General features: G+C 36.6%; 2 long non-coding RNA genes across 2 annotated transcripts in view; both read left to right on the top strand.

Annotated features, from left to right (window-relative positions):
* Positions 1-9,824, top strand: part of LOC129532485 (uncharacterized) — a 34,970-nt gene extending 25,146 nt beyond the window's left edge. The window contains exons 2-3 of the long non-coding RNA XR_008678260.1: positions 9,341-9,418; positions 9,718-9,824. This is a non-coding gene — a long non-coding RNA (uncharacterized lncRNA). The remainder of the gene's footprint in view (positions 1-9,340; positions 9,419-9,717) is intronic.
* Positions 9,825-9,980: 156 nt separating this feature from the next.
* LOC129532484 (uncharacterized) lies at positions 9,981-17,452 on the top strand. Its single transcript, XR_008678259.2, has 4 exons — positions 9,981-10,043; positions 12,433-12,545; positions 12,730-12,795; positions 17,009-17,452. It is a non-coding gene; the product is annotated as an uncharacterized lncRNA (long non-coding RNA).
* The last annotated feature ends 238 nt before the right edge of the window (positions 17,453-17,690 follow it).

Genomic DNA, 17,690 nt, shown 5'->3' with positions numbered 1-17,690 from the left:
AGCAGAGGAAAAAGCAAATGCCGATTTGATAAATAAATAATTTTTTTAAATAGTAGAAGAACCAGTACTCCAGCTACCTAAATTTAAGTTAATTGTTGAAATAAAGTGTACCAGGACATTTAAGGTGTATCTCATTCTTTGTGGGAAAGTGTAATTAAATTTGAAAAAATAAAAATTTAAAAATTCAAGTAAAAAATTGACATGTGGAAATAACATTTTTTGTAAGCTAAACTTTGAAAGTGGACATATTTTTAATACTTTATATTACAATTATTTCAATTTTTTTTATTATACTTTTCTGGTGGCTTTTAAGAGTTATAGTTTGCCCATTGCACTTCAAGTAAAATGTAGTTTTTATCAGTGCAATAAAGCATTTTCAAAGCAATTAATTTGCATTAATCCATTTGTATTTTTGATGCTGCTAGTTAAATCTTATTTGGCAGAATGTCAGCCAATTCACTCTAGTATTCATAATTTTCTTGGCACATGAGTTATAGATATGAGCTTACCTAAAATAAATGTATGGTTTCTCATGATAGCTGGGAAGTATCTCACTGAAAACCATGTTTACCAAGTAAGCTGTTATTTGAAATAACATTTCCTCGTTATCTCAGGATAACACTGTAAATTATATGTATTATTCAGAATACTAAACAAATATTTTCAGGAGCTCATCAAGCACCTGACTTACAGCTCTGAAATTGTCGCAGTGTTACTCCGAGAACAAATCTTGTTTGTGTATATATTATGAAATTAGACTACACCAAGCCCACAGGCAGATACAATCATTCTTTCAACTGTACAATAAATCCTGCTGCTCTGAAAAGGTTGAAAGCCTATTTGCATTTGTCAGAGGTAATGAAATGCATCTTAATAGACTCAAATATGCAGCTTTAATAAGTATCAGCCAAATATAACCATTTGCCGGGTGTGATCAGGTGGGCTCCTAACATTAAGCTTTGTTTCTCTAGTTGGCTCTTGTTTAGTTTTCCTGTTTGCATAGCAGCAAATATGAAGCATTAGACTTGTGGGTGGATTGAGCTTCAAAATTATTATCGTGTAGAAATAAACAGGAATCGCTTGTTTAGTCGGCAAATAAATGCTTAAGAAAAAAAGCCTATATTATGCTAAGGTTTTTGGGTCTACTGTTAGATTGATAAGTAAAAATGCCCTTTTTGCCAAGTCTCTGTAATCTCAGGAACAACAACAAAATAAATGGAATATGTGTTCCAAGAAGGTTTGCATGATTACCTATAATTATGCAAAGTTCTTGACATACAACTCTACAGACAGACATCTGGCTTGGAAAGTTTTTCTTTAACAGAAGTTGACATTGGGAAATTTCTGTTTTCTTTTTTCTCAGATTTTCTAAAGAGTTTTAAAATTTCAGATAGATCCACTATATAGACAACACTTTTTTTATACCACAGTAGAACTAAGGGCAATTTCAGAATTAGTATCCTAGCATCACTCATACTATACCAACTGGAAATCTATATCCAAAAGAGAAGAGAGCCCACATCCACTCCAAAAATGCAGCTAGCATAAGGATTGACCTGGAAGCTCTGCATGCCTACTTCTTCTAAACAGTGCTTGAGCAGCCTGAACACAATGGTATAAATAAAAATAAACATCCTTCAGAATAACAAGAACATGTTCATCACACCTGGATTCATCCTCATCACAGCTGATGTGTACAGGAATGATTAGAAATCATATAGATACTGATGAGGAGTAAGAGGAAGTTATTTAAAATTCGTCTGCACCTTGTGCTCAAAATATCTCCATCAGCTTATAGTCACTCTGTAAACAATTTAGGAAACCATTTTTTTATACTGAAAAAGCTTAATTTTATGAATATTTTAGATACATTTATCCAGATTGAAATTTTTTAAAATGCAAGCATAACATTTTCTTCTCTATTTCATAACAGGTGTAACTAAAAAAAACAAAAAAAAACCGAACACATGTTACTTAGAAAGTATAGATTTTCTCTATGAAGATAACTCTCTTGTTGGTTCATCATTGTTTTAGAACACCGTACTAATAATTAGGACATGAATCTGTTTTTTAATAATACAACTTGATCATATCTACCATATTCCAAACGTATAAAACCAAAAATCAGCAAAAAGAACCCAGCTCGCAAATACTTTGAAACCCATCCTTTATTGACGATGGATCAACATCATCATATGTTTGATGGTACAGTATGAAACACAAGTATCTAAGTAAAGGCCGGTTATCTGGTAAGCTGTCGTCTCTTAGACACAAAGTTAATTTATATTTAGGCACCAAAATCATAACATTGACTTCACTCAAGTTTAAATATGTCCATTTAAACATCAATTTAAATGAGAATCACATCAGAATTATATATTATTGGTCAATAAATAATAAATGAATGAATGAGAATGATCTATGAGTTAATTGGCTGAACAATACAGGTTTGCAAATAATTTACATGTATACATAATACTGATTTCATTCCTATTTAATCATCAGTGTTTTTTATGTTTACTAGATAGATTTACTGTTTGATATACAGGTTCTTAAAAAGAAACTTTTTTTTCTATTTTTATTACAAGTACCTTTTAATATTCTTATGGCTGGCTATCTTCTGCTGCTGGTAGAAATGTGTCTGATTGTTGTGTGTGCTATAAAATCTTTTTGAGTGGAATGTTGGCTTCTATCAGTCTTTTCTTTAAGTGTCTATTCTATTTTTCTTTTTCTAATAAAAGGTCTAGCTGGGCTGATGATGTTGCTATTACATTGCTCTTTTCACCATCCTGTTTCTGACTTTTCCATTAGCACAGATACACCTTCTGTAACATTGCTGAGTAATAGGCCTGCTCCTCTATCTCACCCGGAATACTGCAATTTGTCTTTTTGTCTGTTGACCTTTGTATTTTGAACAGTGGAATAATATCTCCTGACTTTGTTTTCTCTGATATACACTGACTTCTAAGTTACTCTGCAACTCATGTTTCCATCTGCCTAAACATAGTTTTCATGTGTCTCCTCCTGAGTTGTATGGTTATTGGGTCAAACGTGTATTATTTTTCTAGTCTTGAAGACCATGTTATGGGATCTTTCAATAGCACCACTGATCAATTTGACTCAGGAAAAAAACTGCATCATGTTGTCTGCAGGCTTTCCTTTTCTCTCATTTAAACACTTTGAAATAAAATAATTCAGGAGTTCTCAAATTGTGTTCCAAAGATTACTCATTTCAAGTCATCATAACCATATAATAACATAGTTCATATTAGTAGATATGATTGCATACATTTTTCTGTGTAGTTAAGCAATTTTGTGAAAGGCTACATTAAACCAAATTAATCAGGTCATTTTAATGTAGAATTTCTCATTGTCTTCAAGATTTATTAAGTTTTTTGTGACTATATATGAACTTTTCCAGGAAGAGCACAGTGCACTTTGTGGAACAGACTTTGAGAAGTGCTTTGGTAGTTTTTTTTACTCCTTGCTTTCACTCAGGATTAATACAGAATGGACTTAAATACAGTCTGTTCTCCCCAGCTTGTTCCTCTATCGGATGATAAAAGAGGACATTCTAGCAATGAGACAAGGTGAAACAGCAATTTCATTACATGTAAACGTTACATTCTATTTGGGAGCTTAGGTTTCATGTCTTCCTTTGTCAGCTACCACATCTTACTTTATATCTTTTCCTCTCTTGTTGTTTCCTTATATCAGTTGTGTGTACCTGTTCTTTAAAAATAGGCCATATGCATCTTTGAGTAGACCCTGAAATACACTTCCTTCTCTATTCTGTGGCATTTCACAAGAGTAAAATAAACGTTAAAGTCAAAAGTGCAATAGTATTAAATATTAATTATATTTTAAATACTGATAATTAAGATTGAAACAAAATAATTATTGGGTTACACTTTTCTTTAATAAAAATTCTTTCTATTTCTTTCTTGCATTTTAAAAACTTTTCACATATTATCTAAATCTCTAGTGAGTGTTTAGGGAAGGTGATTGAGTGGTAGCTGTTAAAAGTTTTGTAATGTTTGATTCTAGAAATGACCAAATAGAAGGTTTACTCTATTCCACAAAGATTATGAAACTAGACAAATTATATAAAGCATGTATTTTAGACATTGGACAACATTCCAAGACAGTACCGTAATTCTTAACGATAACTCAGAAAGTTAGCCTCACAGTCACTGCATTCTGCCTGGAGCCACTTTTCAAGCTGTGGTTTAAAAAGTGGAGCCTAAGTAGACGTCAGTAGTCTCTTTGGATGGAGAAAAGCACAGATCAGCTTGAGGCTTCCCAGGCAGCTGTATTTATCAGCACATGTTACCATAGAGAATAGTCCGAGAACTAGCACGGAGGTACCCTCCACCACTGAATTGTCATACATGTTTTAAGAACCTAAAAGTCTTGGAAGAGAACAACTACTGGTGGCTTTGAGAGGAGACAAGATTCTGGAAGTTGAATGATGATGGGAGATGCTGGAGATTTAAATGGGCAAGTAGAGAAGTCTCAATGAATATACTAATTATTCAGTTGAGACTCCAGAAAAACTACTGTGGGAAAGAGAGTTTCTGGGGTGCCAGTTGAGTTGGTCTGCCCTGTGTGAGACACCCATGGGGAGCCATGGACGGCCTCTGAGGAGAAAAGTCTCCTTATTGCCTCCATGTCTTTATGCCCCTAGAGCGTAACCGCTCAGCGGCGTTCCACAGGTTGCTGGGGGAGATAACACTCCCTTGAAGCAGGGAGTATAATCGAACATCTTGGCTCATCCTGAAACCCGCTCCCACCCATTTCAGCCCCGATAAGTTAAGGATCTTAAGTAATTTAGACACACGCCTTTGCTCAAGGAAATTCACAGAAACCGCCACTGCTATACATCTTATCGAATGACTCACGAGTTCTCCTTCACTGATTAATCCTTTTCCTCATCCCTTCCTCCCCTTCCCATCTGCCCTAAGAACAAAGAGCTTGTAAACCAATAAATTGGGTGGAGCCCGAGAGCTCTGGGCGATGAGCAAGCCTCCGACTCTCCGGTCCCCTGGACCCGCCTTTTAAATGCTTATTCTGTCTCTTTCTAACTCCTTTCTCTCCACTGGACTTGGGGTACCTGCTGGGTGGTGTGGGGCTGGTTTCCCCAACAACTACAGTTTAGGATTGTTCTTGGTCATGCTGTTAGCTGACCCTTTTAAGGTCCCTAGCTGGGGTCACAAAGGCAACGTCCTACCAGCATAGCCAATCACCTTCATGCTCCGAATGCACATGCCAATTATACAGGCTGACAAAATAACAGCAAACTACCTACCAACGAACCAATGAACCAACCAACAAACCGGAATAATAGCTATGGAAGCTCTGATATAAATAGCAAACCAAGGAGCATTTGGTTCTCCCCCTTTGAAGAGCAGGATTCCTGGCCCCATCCTCAGTTTTTATTTCTGTTTATCCCTTCCTTGACACTTCTAAATCCAGTTTAGATTTTCCTTCAGCCTATTGTCTAACTCGCTAGTCTTTCCATTCCACAGGAAAACACCACTAGAAAGGCTCCCCACTTCCATTTTTGCTCCATAGGCATGGTCCCTGGGGCCTCTAGCATGGGTTTAGCTCTATAATATTCTTAGGTACCTTTCAGGCTCCTGCCTTATTGGAGCAGCCACAGTCCACGCATGTCTTGCTTCTGAAATTTTAGCTGGCCCATTGGCAACCATAATCACAGCAAACATAGCTGTTCATATTTACATTGGTGGGTTCTTCTAAGGAATTGTTGAGCCTGGCTTCCTTCTCATTGACTATTGGAAGCCTTAACAACACATCCAGTGCTCTTTGGATTTTGACTCATAATTATCTTGTGCCCTGATCTATTCGAGGTCCTGATAGGCCATGACCACATAGTTGGTGGTCCTCCAAAGGATGTGCTGCTGCTCCCAGGAGGAAAAATTTCCTCCTGTCATGATGGCCTAGGTCAATTGTGTTCTTTTCAAAATATCATAGCAGTAGAGTAAGTGGAATATTTTAATTGTGGTCATCCATAATTTGTAAAGGGAAGCAGACACACACCACTGGTGCCTCGCCATACCATACACTTGTAACGAAAAGTTTATTACATGAATTTACAAGCAAAGCAGCCTTACAGCACAGGTAAGCACATGTCAAGGAGTTGCAGAGAGAGATGATGCTCTCATTCAGCTTTGCATAGTTGTATGAAATTGTACACAAGAAACAGTTGATTAGATATGTGAGAATAAGAGTTTCCTGGCACTGTAAGAATGAGAAAACCTCTAGAGCTCAGCAGGTTGTGTAAGAAACCTTGTGTGAGGTTTCTTTGAGATCACTGAGCTCATTCAAAACTACAGTGTTTCTAAAAGGGGGGTGCGTAATGAGCCTCCAGAACCCTTTGCTGGCCTTGGCTCAGCCTTCTACCAACTGCCAATTCCTTCAGACTTCTTGAGAGAGAAATATAAACTCATTGTCTCCACTTTTAAATGTCTTATGTATTTTTAAACTCTCTCTATTCTGGCTTGTGTATCAAAACTTCTTAGGTTGAAGACTGGAAATAGCCCCCTTGTTTATAAATCCAAAGCACTTTCAATTTTCCCTATTTTGTTTGCCCTTTCTCGGAAATTGGTCCATTTTCTCTTTTTCAAAGTTCATTGTTTCTTTGGTTTTTAATTTTCTTTTAATGTATATTTTTGTGGGCACATGGTAGATGCATATATTTATTGGGTACATAAGGTGTTTTGATACAGGCATGCAATCCTTTGGCTTCCATGATCTAAGTCTCTCTTTCTCTCAATCTCTCCTCTCTCTCAGTTATTCCCCTATATTCTCAGTATGCCTTTTAGTCTCAATTTATTTTCTTATATACTTCTCTTTGTTTGTATTTTGGAATACTGGTATTCATTAAAGTCCAAGAGATAGATCTCTTCTCTTCCTTCTCTTTTAAGTGATCACATTTACTCTGATGGATTAATAACTCTCTATATGCGTGTAAATCTCACACCTGTACATCCATGCCCAGCCTATCTCATAGTCTCCAGACACATACCTACCTATCTCATGTGTCTAAAACTTGGATGCACCATTTTTTTTCTTCTACATTAAACTTGTACCTTTCTTGGTGTTCTTTTGCCCTACAATTTGCTCTTCTACTTAGTGACAAAAATAAAATTCTTGTCAATAATATTTGTTTTCTCCCTCTCTGCCACGTGAAATGATTCCTAAGTCCTATTGATTTCAATTCCTCCATATATTTCAAGTCTGTCACTTCTTCTGCACCTGCCTAAATCAGGTTCTCATTAATATCTTGTTTATGGAAAATAACCTTATAATGGAATTCCCTGATTTCAGAATTATTCCCTTCTAAACCATTTTCAGTGGTTTAGCTGGAAAGATTATTTTAGAAATAAAAATATTCTTGTTTAAAATCCTTGAATGTTTCCTCAGTGGTCTGCAGAAAAGTGTATACATTTCCAAGCATGACCCTGATACTTCATGACACAGATCCAGCCTGTCTCTCCATGCTGCTTCTGTTCCTATGCCTTAATGTTTGTTCTCCAACAACATTTCAACCTCTGATTTATATCATCACACACACACACACACACACACACTCCCTCATGTTCTGTGCAAAAGACTATAAACAGCTCCATGTGCCTAGAAAGGCTTCCTTCTGCCCTGTCCCTTTGGCTGGGTTACCTCTTACATGTTTTCCAACATTCAGTTCGTGTTTTACCTTCTCTGGAATGCCTTTCTCTTTTTCCCTATGTTAAAATTTATTTCTTTATTTATTCATTTTTCTATTTTTAAAGATTGTCTTGGTTACATAGTAGGTGTACATATTTGTGGGATACATAAGATGCTTTGATACAAGCATGCAATGTGAAATAATCGCATGATGAAGAATGGGTTGTGTCCTCAAGTATTTATATTTTGTGTTAAAAACAATCCAATTACATCCTTTCAGTTATTTTAAAATGTACAATTAAGTTATTATTGAATAGAATTCACCCTATTCTGCTATCAAATAGTAGATCTTATTCATTCTTTCTATTTTTTGTACCGATTAACCATCCCCACCTCCCCTCAGGCTCCCACTATCCTTCTCAGCCTCTGTTAACCACCCTACTCTCTATGTTCATGAGTTCACTTGTTTTGAGTTTTAGATGTAACAAACAAGTGAGAACATGCAATGCTTGTCTTTCTGTGCCTGGCTTATTTCACTTAACCTAATGATTTCTAGTTCCATCCATGTTGTTGTAAATGACAGGAATGCCTTTCTTTCTCTCTCTCTCTCTCTTTCTTTGCTTCTTTCTTTCCTTCTCTCTCTCTTTTTTCTTTTTCTTTTTTTTTGACGGAGTCTCACTCTGTTACCAGGCTGGAGTGCAGTGGCCCCATCTCAGGTCGCTGCAACTTCCGCCTCCCAGGTTCAAGCAATTCTCCTGCCTCATCCTCCCAAGTAGCTGGGATTACAGGCATGTGTCACCACACCGAAGTAATTTTGTATTTTTAGTATAGACGGGGTTTCTCCATGTTGGTCAGGCTGGTCTTGAACTCCTGACCTCATGTGACCCACCTGCCTCGGCCGCCCAAAGTGCTGAGATGACAGGCGTGAGCCACCGCGCCTGGCCTTGAATGCCTTTCTTTCGACATCACATATACCATATGCTGTATTAAATGAACTGAAATTTTTGGCTTAGTTTCCTTGTACATAAATGGGAGTGTCAGTGTACTAATGAGAATATATTAATAGATAATTCTAAGGTATGTGCCTTGAGTAAATAACTTTACCTACTTTTAATGAGCTTTTCACATGCTACAAATAGTAGTAAATTTTATATGGGAATTCAATTTTAAAAACTTTGCTTGTTAGTGAAAAGATCAACACATAGGCCAAGGGTGAAAGTTTAGCTTAAATAATTTTTCATGAGATAATATTATGTACTCCATCCAAGTTTTGTCAGAATCTGGCAGAATCAAGGGTAAAATTTATGCATTTCTTTGGTCATTAGTTAACTTTTGCTATTAAAATTATTCTAAATTTGCATATTTCTCTTTCTAATTTCATATATCTCCCATCACAATTGCAATTATTTTGTGTTCTCAGGATTTATCCTGTTATTATGTTTATCATTCTGCTATTTTGTATATCCTATTTCTTGGGTCTCACATCTCTAGGGCAGCCTCGTAATTTCTATTATTTGTATATAACAAAAGTGGGTTTTTAATGACCTCTCATTTTGAGGTTTCTAATAATGCCAAAGGAGTGTGTTATTTTTACCTTTCTAGGAAAAACTGTGTTGTAATGTGTTGATCTTTTTTGAAATTATGTCTTTTGCAGTAACATGGATGGAACTGGAAGCCATTATCATAAGTGAAATAACTCAGAAAGTCAAATACTGGATGCTTTCATTTATAGGTAGGAGCTAAGTAATGTGTACGCATGAACATAAAGAGTGCAATAAAAGATATTGGAGACTCAGAAGGGTGGGAGGTTGAGAAGGATGTGAGGAATGAAGAATTACCTAATAGGTAAAATGTACCTTATTGGGGTGATTGTTTACACTAAAAGCCCGGACTTCACCACTACACAGTATGTCATTGTAACAAAACTGCACTGTATCTCCTAAATCTATAAAAATAGTAGTGAATCTTGCAGGTAGTCTCATTGCTTATATAGCTATTAACCATAACACCTAAGTCTTTGTTTTTGCACAGGGAAAATACGGAACTCTAATTTCAGGTGAAGGGATTTCAGCTGGTTAGTAACTCAGTGACCCACTCAGAAGAGAGAACACCCTCTCCTCTCCCTCCTGACAAACCAAACGAGGTGACTCTATATGAGGGATATATTTGACTTGGCTTCTCCTAGAAAGAGATGTTGACATTATCTGCAAGCGATTGTGTTCTTTTGCTTTTAAGCCTCATTTACTATTTTCTCTTCGTTCTTTCTTCCTTGTCATAAGGCTTGACTCCTGAATCACATTCCCCATGTTCATTGCTTGGTAAAAACAATAGATCTCATCAGGATTGTGTTTCAGCAGGTAGGTGTTCCTACTTATTTTATTTTCTCTCATAAGTCAAATGGAAAGAAATAGTTTCTTATTGTTAAAAATGCAACATTTTGTGGTAACAAAGTTGAAAGGAATTTTAGCAACTGCAAATGGCTTCCAGTTACCTAAGGATCTCTATAGAATTAAAGTAACGATTCTAATACCTCTGTTTGTGTGTGCACCTGTGTGTGCACATACATATGTATATTGTCATGTTTTGTTTCTAGAAAGTGTTATGTTAATAAATTAACATCCCCAATCTGGCTCATTTTACCTATGAATAAATAGGTCAGTTTATGGCATACTGGAGTATAGATCCATGTCTCTGTTCTCCTAGCCCAACATGTCTTCTGCCACACTTCGTTGTCTCTGATAGCTGTATCCTTTGCAAGAAGGTCCAACCTACATTTATGTGATATCAATTATCCTGGCAGCTTCTCTGCAATGAGCAGCCTGGTGTCTGTTCCTTGACAATATGTTGAGTGGTATTTGCCAGAAAGAAGCTTTATCAGAAAAAAAAAGGCAAGGGATGTGCTAATTCACCAGTTACCATAATCCACATTCCCATAATGTACCTCAAGGACATTGTCCCATATTTTTATCTAGAAACCTTTGGCACATGTATCAACTCTGGGTCAATGTACCTGCTCCACTGACATCCCTGCATCAACTTGGATTGCACAAAGGTACAATTAGCCTACAGGCTGCATGTATTCTAATTTTGAATTATGAATCTCAAGTGGAGCTTATTTTGCCAGATTTGACTCTGTGCTCAGATTCTGGCTTGACAGTTTCTAGGAACCTGCATGGTTTCCGTTACTGCGAATGAATATTATATGAGATTTGAGGAATTTCTGCATATGATCCAGACAAAATTGAGGTTTCAGACCTCCATATGGGTGAGCCTTTTGGTGAGCCAGGTTCTACTGAAGCAAGGGTATCTTCTATTCGAGCCTTCACATTTAGGATTTAGGGTCATAACTTAATGCTTGTCACTGAACTAAAGGCATTGTCTCTGATTCATGGTCACCAGTGTAAAATTCCAAGAGGTTTTCTTTCAAGCTGTCTGAATTGAGGTTGATGACACTGTGCATATCCAGCTGTTGATGGATCTTTCCAGTCACTTCCCAGTATACTCCTATTAAGCACTGATAGCGCTTAGAAAACTTAATATTATTAAGGATAAAAACTTCGAGGGTTCACCTTACTCAAACACAGTTGAAAGAATGACTTTCCTGAGGTTTGATGCTGTTCTTTATTAATGGGGGTTATATTTGTATTAACCATTTACATTCATTCATCTCCTGTGGTTTTCTGGAACATGAACTATTTTATAAATTAAATACTAGATTTCAAGACTAATTTGATCAATATGTGTATTTCCTTCTCCCTGAACAAACTCTCCCTCCCTTCCTCCTTTCCTCCTTTCTTCCCTTTTTTCTTCCTTAATTCCTTCTTTCCTTCCCTTTTTCCTTCCTTTCTTCCCTTTTTCCTTCCTTCCCTTTTTCCTTCCTTCCTTCCTTTTCCTTCCTTCCTTTCTTCCTTTTAAGGGGTTTTGCCATCAGTTTGTATTTCTTTCAAAGGATTAGCTGTGATATCTGCACATAATTCTGCCAGAGCCTGAGCCAACCTTGAGTGTTTTCAAGTGAATGTGTTTTGTTGTTACAAATCAAATAATCATAAGCCTTTGTCTTATTGAGTGCAATTTATGTAATCTGTTTTAATAAATGACAGGGATTATATGGTCAAATGAACACTTTTTGATCCTTAACCCTTAGCTTAGCCTTCTTTATAACTAGAGATTTGAGATACTACATCTTAAGCAGTGAAATTAGTCCTTCACTATAATTCCATTGAAGTTACAAAATGAAACAAAACTTGAGTTTAAAATTAATAAATAACTCCAACTATGTATGGTGGGACTGGAAATAGGGAAGGAATGAGGTTGTGCCTATGGTGTTTATGTGGTAAAAAGAGCATGCATATTTTTAAATTTTAAAAATGTACGTTTGAATTTGAATCAGGATAATCTTTGAGAGTTGATACACCTTTTAGAGCTTTAAATTCCTTATCAGAAAAAATGGATTTGACAATCCCTATATATTAGATTTATTTTAAAGTTTTACTAATGTGTGTTGCATAGTGCCTTTAGAGATAAATAATGAATACTAGCTTCCATCTCTTTCCTTTCTCTCAAAATTTCTTCTTTTACATAAGACATGCATTTACTCACACTACTAAAACATAAATCCATGAGATAATACTGCCTAGGCAAGGTAGGTTTTGTAGATTGACTTAGACCTATATCACAACTAAAGAGATGTTTGGAAAGCCAAGATTTTATTTTCTGAGAATAAATATGTTTTATTACCAATTGCAGCAGGATTGCTCCAGCCAGCAGGCTCTCATCTGAGTTCCTATGGCACACTTCTGGATAGACTACAAGGATTTAAATTCACATCGCGCCACTTTCTAGCATGTGATCTTAAAAAGGTAACTTATCCTTTCTCTGCCTCAGTTTTCTTACTGTAAAATATCATTTAATGACAGTAACTTTCTCAGTAGAGTTAGTATGAGGATAAAATGTGCCTAGCTCTTTGAAAATGGTAAAAAGGTGATTTGTTATATTTTGTATTATGGTAATATCAACTTGGCCATGTGTCTGTTCTTCCAATAGATGCAGATGGATGTCTTCCTGTTTTGGCCCACTCTACATCAGCAGTCTTGCTGAATATGTGAAGTAGTGAGTAGCAGAGGGGTGTTTAGGCCAGTTCATGGCCCTTCCCTTGAGATTTCATACTTCAGAAAACAAGTAACAATACAAGAAGGGGTGCTACTGACATATTAGATTTTTTTTTTATTTTGAGGATCAATGATAAATAAACAAGAAGGTATCTCATCCATGATATCTACATTCCCTCTTTCTACAGTTTCCATCTTTTGTTAGTTTGCTCTAGGACATCTATTGACAGGAGCAATGGCTGGCATGACTAATGTTAGCATAAATTGCAGGGTCAGAGAAGTAAGGCAGTCCCTCACTTTCCCCACATATGATTAAAAAGTAACCATGCAAGAATGGGATGATTACAACTTACCTAATGATTATGTTCAGTCCCCAGTGGTCTTTCTATACCAATCATTAGTATACCAGGAAATGTGACTAGTAGAATGTCAAAATACAATTAAACTTTTTGTGCCATTTCCAGTATAAATACACAAGCAATATAAAGTTTACAATGGTGAAGAAGGAGGATTTTATCTTTCATCAGCAGCCAGGGATTTAGAAGACTGATGTGTGAAAGGTAAAAAGAGTAAAAAGTAAATTCTCCTTTATCAACAACTGAAATTAAGCCTATATGTAAAGAGAAGATACCTATGTAAAAATATAAGTACGTGGACACATATAGAAACACACACATATCTGAATACGTTTTTAACTGATAACAGGGTGGGTTTTGGCCAACAGTACTTCAGATGTTACTGATTAGAAGTAATGAGGCTGAAGCTAGTAAAAATTTAAGTGACTCCTAAAGTTTATATAACCTGTTAGTGGCAGACCAGCTTTTAAAATTCACTCCTTGATTCCATTAAGTCCTAGAGCTTAGTCCATTAAGCCATACTACCTCCATTTAAAACCTATTACCAGATCTTTTCCATGCTTAAGCATTCAGTGTTTGAAGTAACTAAATGCAACACAACTGAAGTGGCATATTCTTGGATAGATGCTCACATATTTGCATATAGATCTCTACTCTTTTATTTGCCATAAGTTTTAAGCTTATAAATTAATAATGGTCCTATATAGCTAAGGATTTCTTTTTATGTTGTTAAATGCTTTCTTCCATGATTATTTCCAGAGTGGCTGATGTTAATTTTGCAGCCTGTGTAGGCTGAACTGATATCTCTTAAATCACAGTGCTTGATAAAGGGAGGAGGTTAATAAGGCATGGGTCATTACAGTTGTAGACCCATTCTAATTTATACTAATGACTAATGGGACTCATAGCAAATAAGAGTCTGTGAATTGGAAAGTGAAATGGCTTGATTAAAAACAATGAGTTTTATGTGTTTTGGAACCACACAAAGAGAATGATAATTTTGGTGTCATCTATCCCTGATAGAGAAACTGTCAATACAGAAAACAGAGGATTGCTTGTGAATAGCTTTTGTGAATAAGGATATTCACAGACTCATAATAAATCAGGTTCAATTGCGGTGAACTCTGCAAGAGTGTGGCTATGGTCTTTATCTTACAGTTTTGATGAAATATTTTCTGAAATAAAGGATAATCAGGTGGGGTATTTTTGTTTTATGGAAAATGTTAGTTTTTGTCATAATAGGATTTGACCTATAGATGAGGTACTGTTTAGTTACATTTTTTTGTGAATCAGCCCATATATATTCTTATTAGGGTTTCTCTTTTATTAAGAAATATCGGGAACAGCAGAAGCCACGTAATTAAAGGGAGCCTAAGGTTTCAAAGCACCTACTGAGAATTAACCTTCCCCCACAAGCCCCAGGGAAAAGAACTATTGTCCCTTAGAACCATTTAGAAACAGGTGGGGAAAATCCAAGCTTCTGTAACCCCAAAACAAGTGGATTTACTCTGTTAACTTTTCCTGACTCCAGGAGCTTTTGATATTATCCACTGATGCTAGCTTGTAACTGTGTGTGTGTGTGTGTGTGTGTGTGTGTGTGTGTGTATACATGCACATGAATATGTGTTTGTGTGTTGGGGGTTGGATACACACAAGGCGGATCTTGAGAAATTAATTTTGTGCTCGTCACTAAAATAAGCCTATCTTATGGCCACATAACATACAACACACTTAAAGAGGATGCTTTGGTGGGGCACGGTGGCTCACGCCTGTAATCCCAGCACTGTAGGAGGCCGAGGTGGGCAGATTACCTGAGGTCCAGAGTTGGAGACCAACCTGGTCAACATGAGGAAACCCTGTCTCTACTAAAACTACAAAAATTAGCTGGGCGTGGTGGTGCGTGACTGTAGTCCTGGCTACTCGGGAGGCTGAGGCAGGAGAATCATTTGAACCTGGGAGGCGGAGGTTGCAGTGAGCCGAGATCATGCCAGTGCACTCCAACCTCGCAGCAGAGTGAGACTCCATCTCAAACAAAAAAATGAACAAACAGAAAGCAGATGCTTTAGTTCTAACATTAGCAACGCTGAATAAGTGCAAAAAGAATGGAGAGAAAACACACTTTTAGGTGTGGAGTGATAATCGTTTTTCAGTGCCCTCACAGTGTTAGATTGGTTTTTGTGAGGCTGTGCTGAGAAGCTCTTGTAGTCTCTAATTACAGCATTTATTATCAGTCTTGGCTTAGTACAGAGGTACCAAAATTATGTTGCTTTGGTGTTAATTCCAGGTCTGTGATACTGTCTCTGGACAGTTTGTGCAAACTATTTAGGAGAGAAGGACTGGGGTCCTGGGTGGGTAGTGTGGGCAGCTGTGTATTATTTAACCCTAAAAGCATCCCTTCTGTCATAGACGAAAGAAAAAGATCCACGGTGGGAAAATTCAGAACGATAAAACACAGTGTTGAGAAGTGAGTCCTTTCGAAGAGGTGGACTGAATGAAGCCTTTTCTAAAGAATAAGTCATCCGTTCTTGGGGGAGCAAAACAATGACTAATTAATGAAGAGCTGAGCGTGTGTGTACCTATAGGTGTAGATGTAGGTGCACATACAGAGAGGGACAGAGAGAGGCGAAAGAGAGCACAGGATCCTACCATGTGTGCAGCGTCAGTTCTGCCTGAGAAATCATGCCCATTGTGTTGAGAGGGATGCAGGATAACTTGGGACTAAATATGGATAAGCTGGGTATATAGTTCTTAGGATATCAAGCAGATAGTTCCTCTGGCCCACTATTGTGGAGGGTATTTAGACAAAAAGTAACATTCAATTGAAAATATTTCCCACACAGGCTGACTGTCTGAAGATGATTTATACCAAAACACAAAACAAAACAAAATAAAACAACCCCCCAGTCCTTGCCTAGAATCACATTGCTTGACTTGGAACTAGATATTCAAATCTTAGCAGTATTCAAGTAGGGATGAACCTCTGAAAATGTCACACCTGGGTAGTTACCAGTGGTGAAAATCTCTCAAGACATGATTTGATTTGAAAAGTAGAAATATCTTTCCCCTCACCTCCTCATCCTCTTCTTCCTCCTAATCTTCTTCTTTAAATAGGTTCTTTTGTTAGATTTCTTTTTATCAAAATATAAATATTGAGAATTTATTTCTTGGTAATCATATTACTTTATGAAGACTAAAACATCTGGTACAACTGCCCTTTACCTTCCAGAGGAATCTCAACTAGAAAGCTTTGATTTACCAGTTATTTCTTAATCCAAAATAATTCACTACATGATGTAAAATTGCAAGGAGCACGTTATAAAAGTATCTTTCCTACACCATCTACCAATTCCTTTCTTCACAGAAATACATTTTATAGCAGTTTTCTCATAAGTACATATATGTATTTGTCTCTTTTTAAAATTTTACTTTTCTCACTAGAAATATATGTCAATGAATGTAACATTTGAACACTTAAAAGACATATAATCATTATAAAAGATAGAGAGATATCCTTAAGCTTACTTCAAACTCCATCACCCCTACTTGCCCTGGGGACCCTTTGGGTACTTATTTTAAATATTTCTAGGTTCTCAGAGTGGATTTTTATGCCTTGAAATTAACACATTGATAGCTCCAGTAATTTATTTATCAACCTCAAGAATGTTCTTTTTAACCTGTCTTTCTCCTATCACTGGTTATATTACCATTTGTATGTTGTCTTTGTTTTTAGCATGTATATTCTTTCACTGTTACCACAGTTGTTTAGCCTTAGTTCTATAATTTAAAGCTTTTTAAGGCTCATCATCACATTTTTATTATTTTTAAAGTATTTTTAATTTTTTTAACTTTTAATTTCAGGAGGTACAAGTGCAGGTTTATTACCAATAATGAGTTCTGAAATTGAGGCAGTAATAAGTAGCCGACCATACAAAAATAGCCCAGGACCAGATGAATTCACAGCTAAATTCTACCAGATTTATGAAGAAGTGCTGGTACAACTCCTACTGAAATTATTCCAGAGAATTGAGGAGGAGAAACTCTTTCTTAACACATTCTATGAGGCAAGCATCATCCTGATGCCAAAACGTGGCAGAGATTCCACAACAACGTAAAAAACTTCAGGCCAATATCTTTGATGAACATCGATGCAAAAATCCTCAACAAAATACTAGCAAACTGAATCCAGCAGCACATCAAAAAGCTTATCCACTGTGATCAAGTTGGTTTCATACACAGGATGCAAGGTTCGTTCAACATACACAAATCAAATGTAATTCATCACATAAACAGAACTAAGACAAAAACCACATGATTATCTCAACAGATGCAGAAAAGGCTTTCAATAAAATTTGACATCCATTCATGTTAAAAATATCTCAGTAAAATAGGTATTGAAGGAACATACCTGATACTTTTAATAACTTCAAGATGGCCAAGGTGATGCCCTCGGGTGGCTAATTTCAAGCTGGAGTGATGGAATAGTTGTATACCCAACTCCCTCTCTGCCAAATGAGAGAAGAAGAGGAAGAGCTGCAATCAT

Source organism: Gorilla gorilla, chromosome 2, assembly GCF_029281585.2.
Source record: "Gorilla gorilla gorilla isolate KB3781 chromosome 2, NHGRI_mGorGor1-v2.1_pri, whole genome shotgun sequence".
Taxonomy (NCBI): domain Eukaryota; kingdom Metazoa; phylum Chordata; class Mammalia; order Primates; family Hominidae; genus Gorilla; species Gorilla gorilla.
The sequence above is the reverse complement of the archived record's forward strand: the minus strand, read 5'-3'. Positions and strand labels throughout refer to the sequence as shown.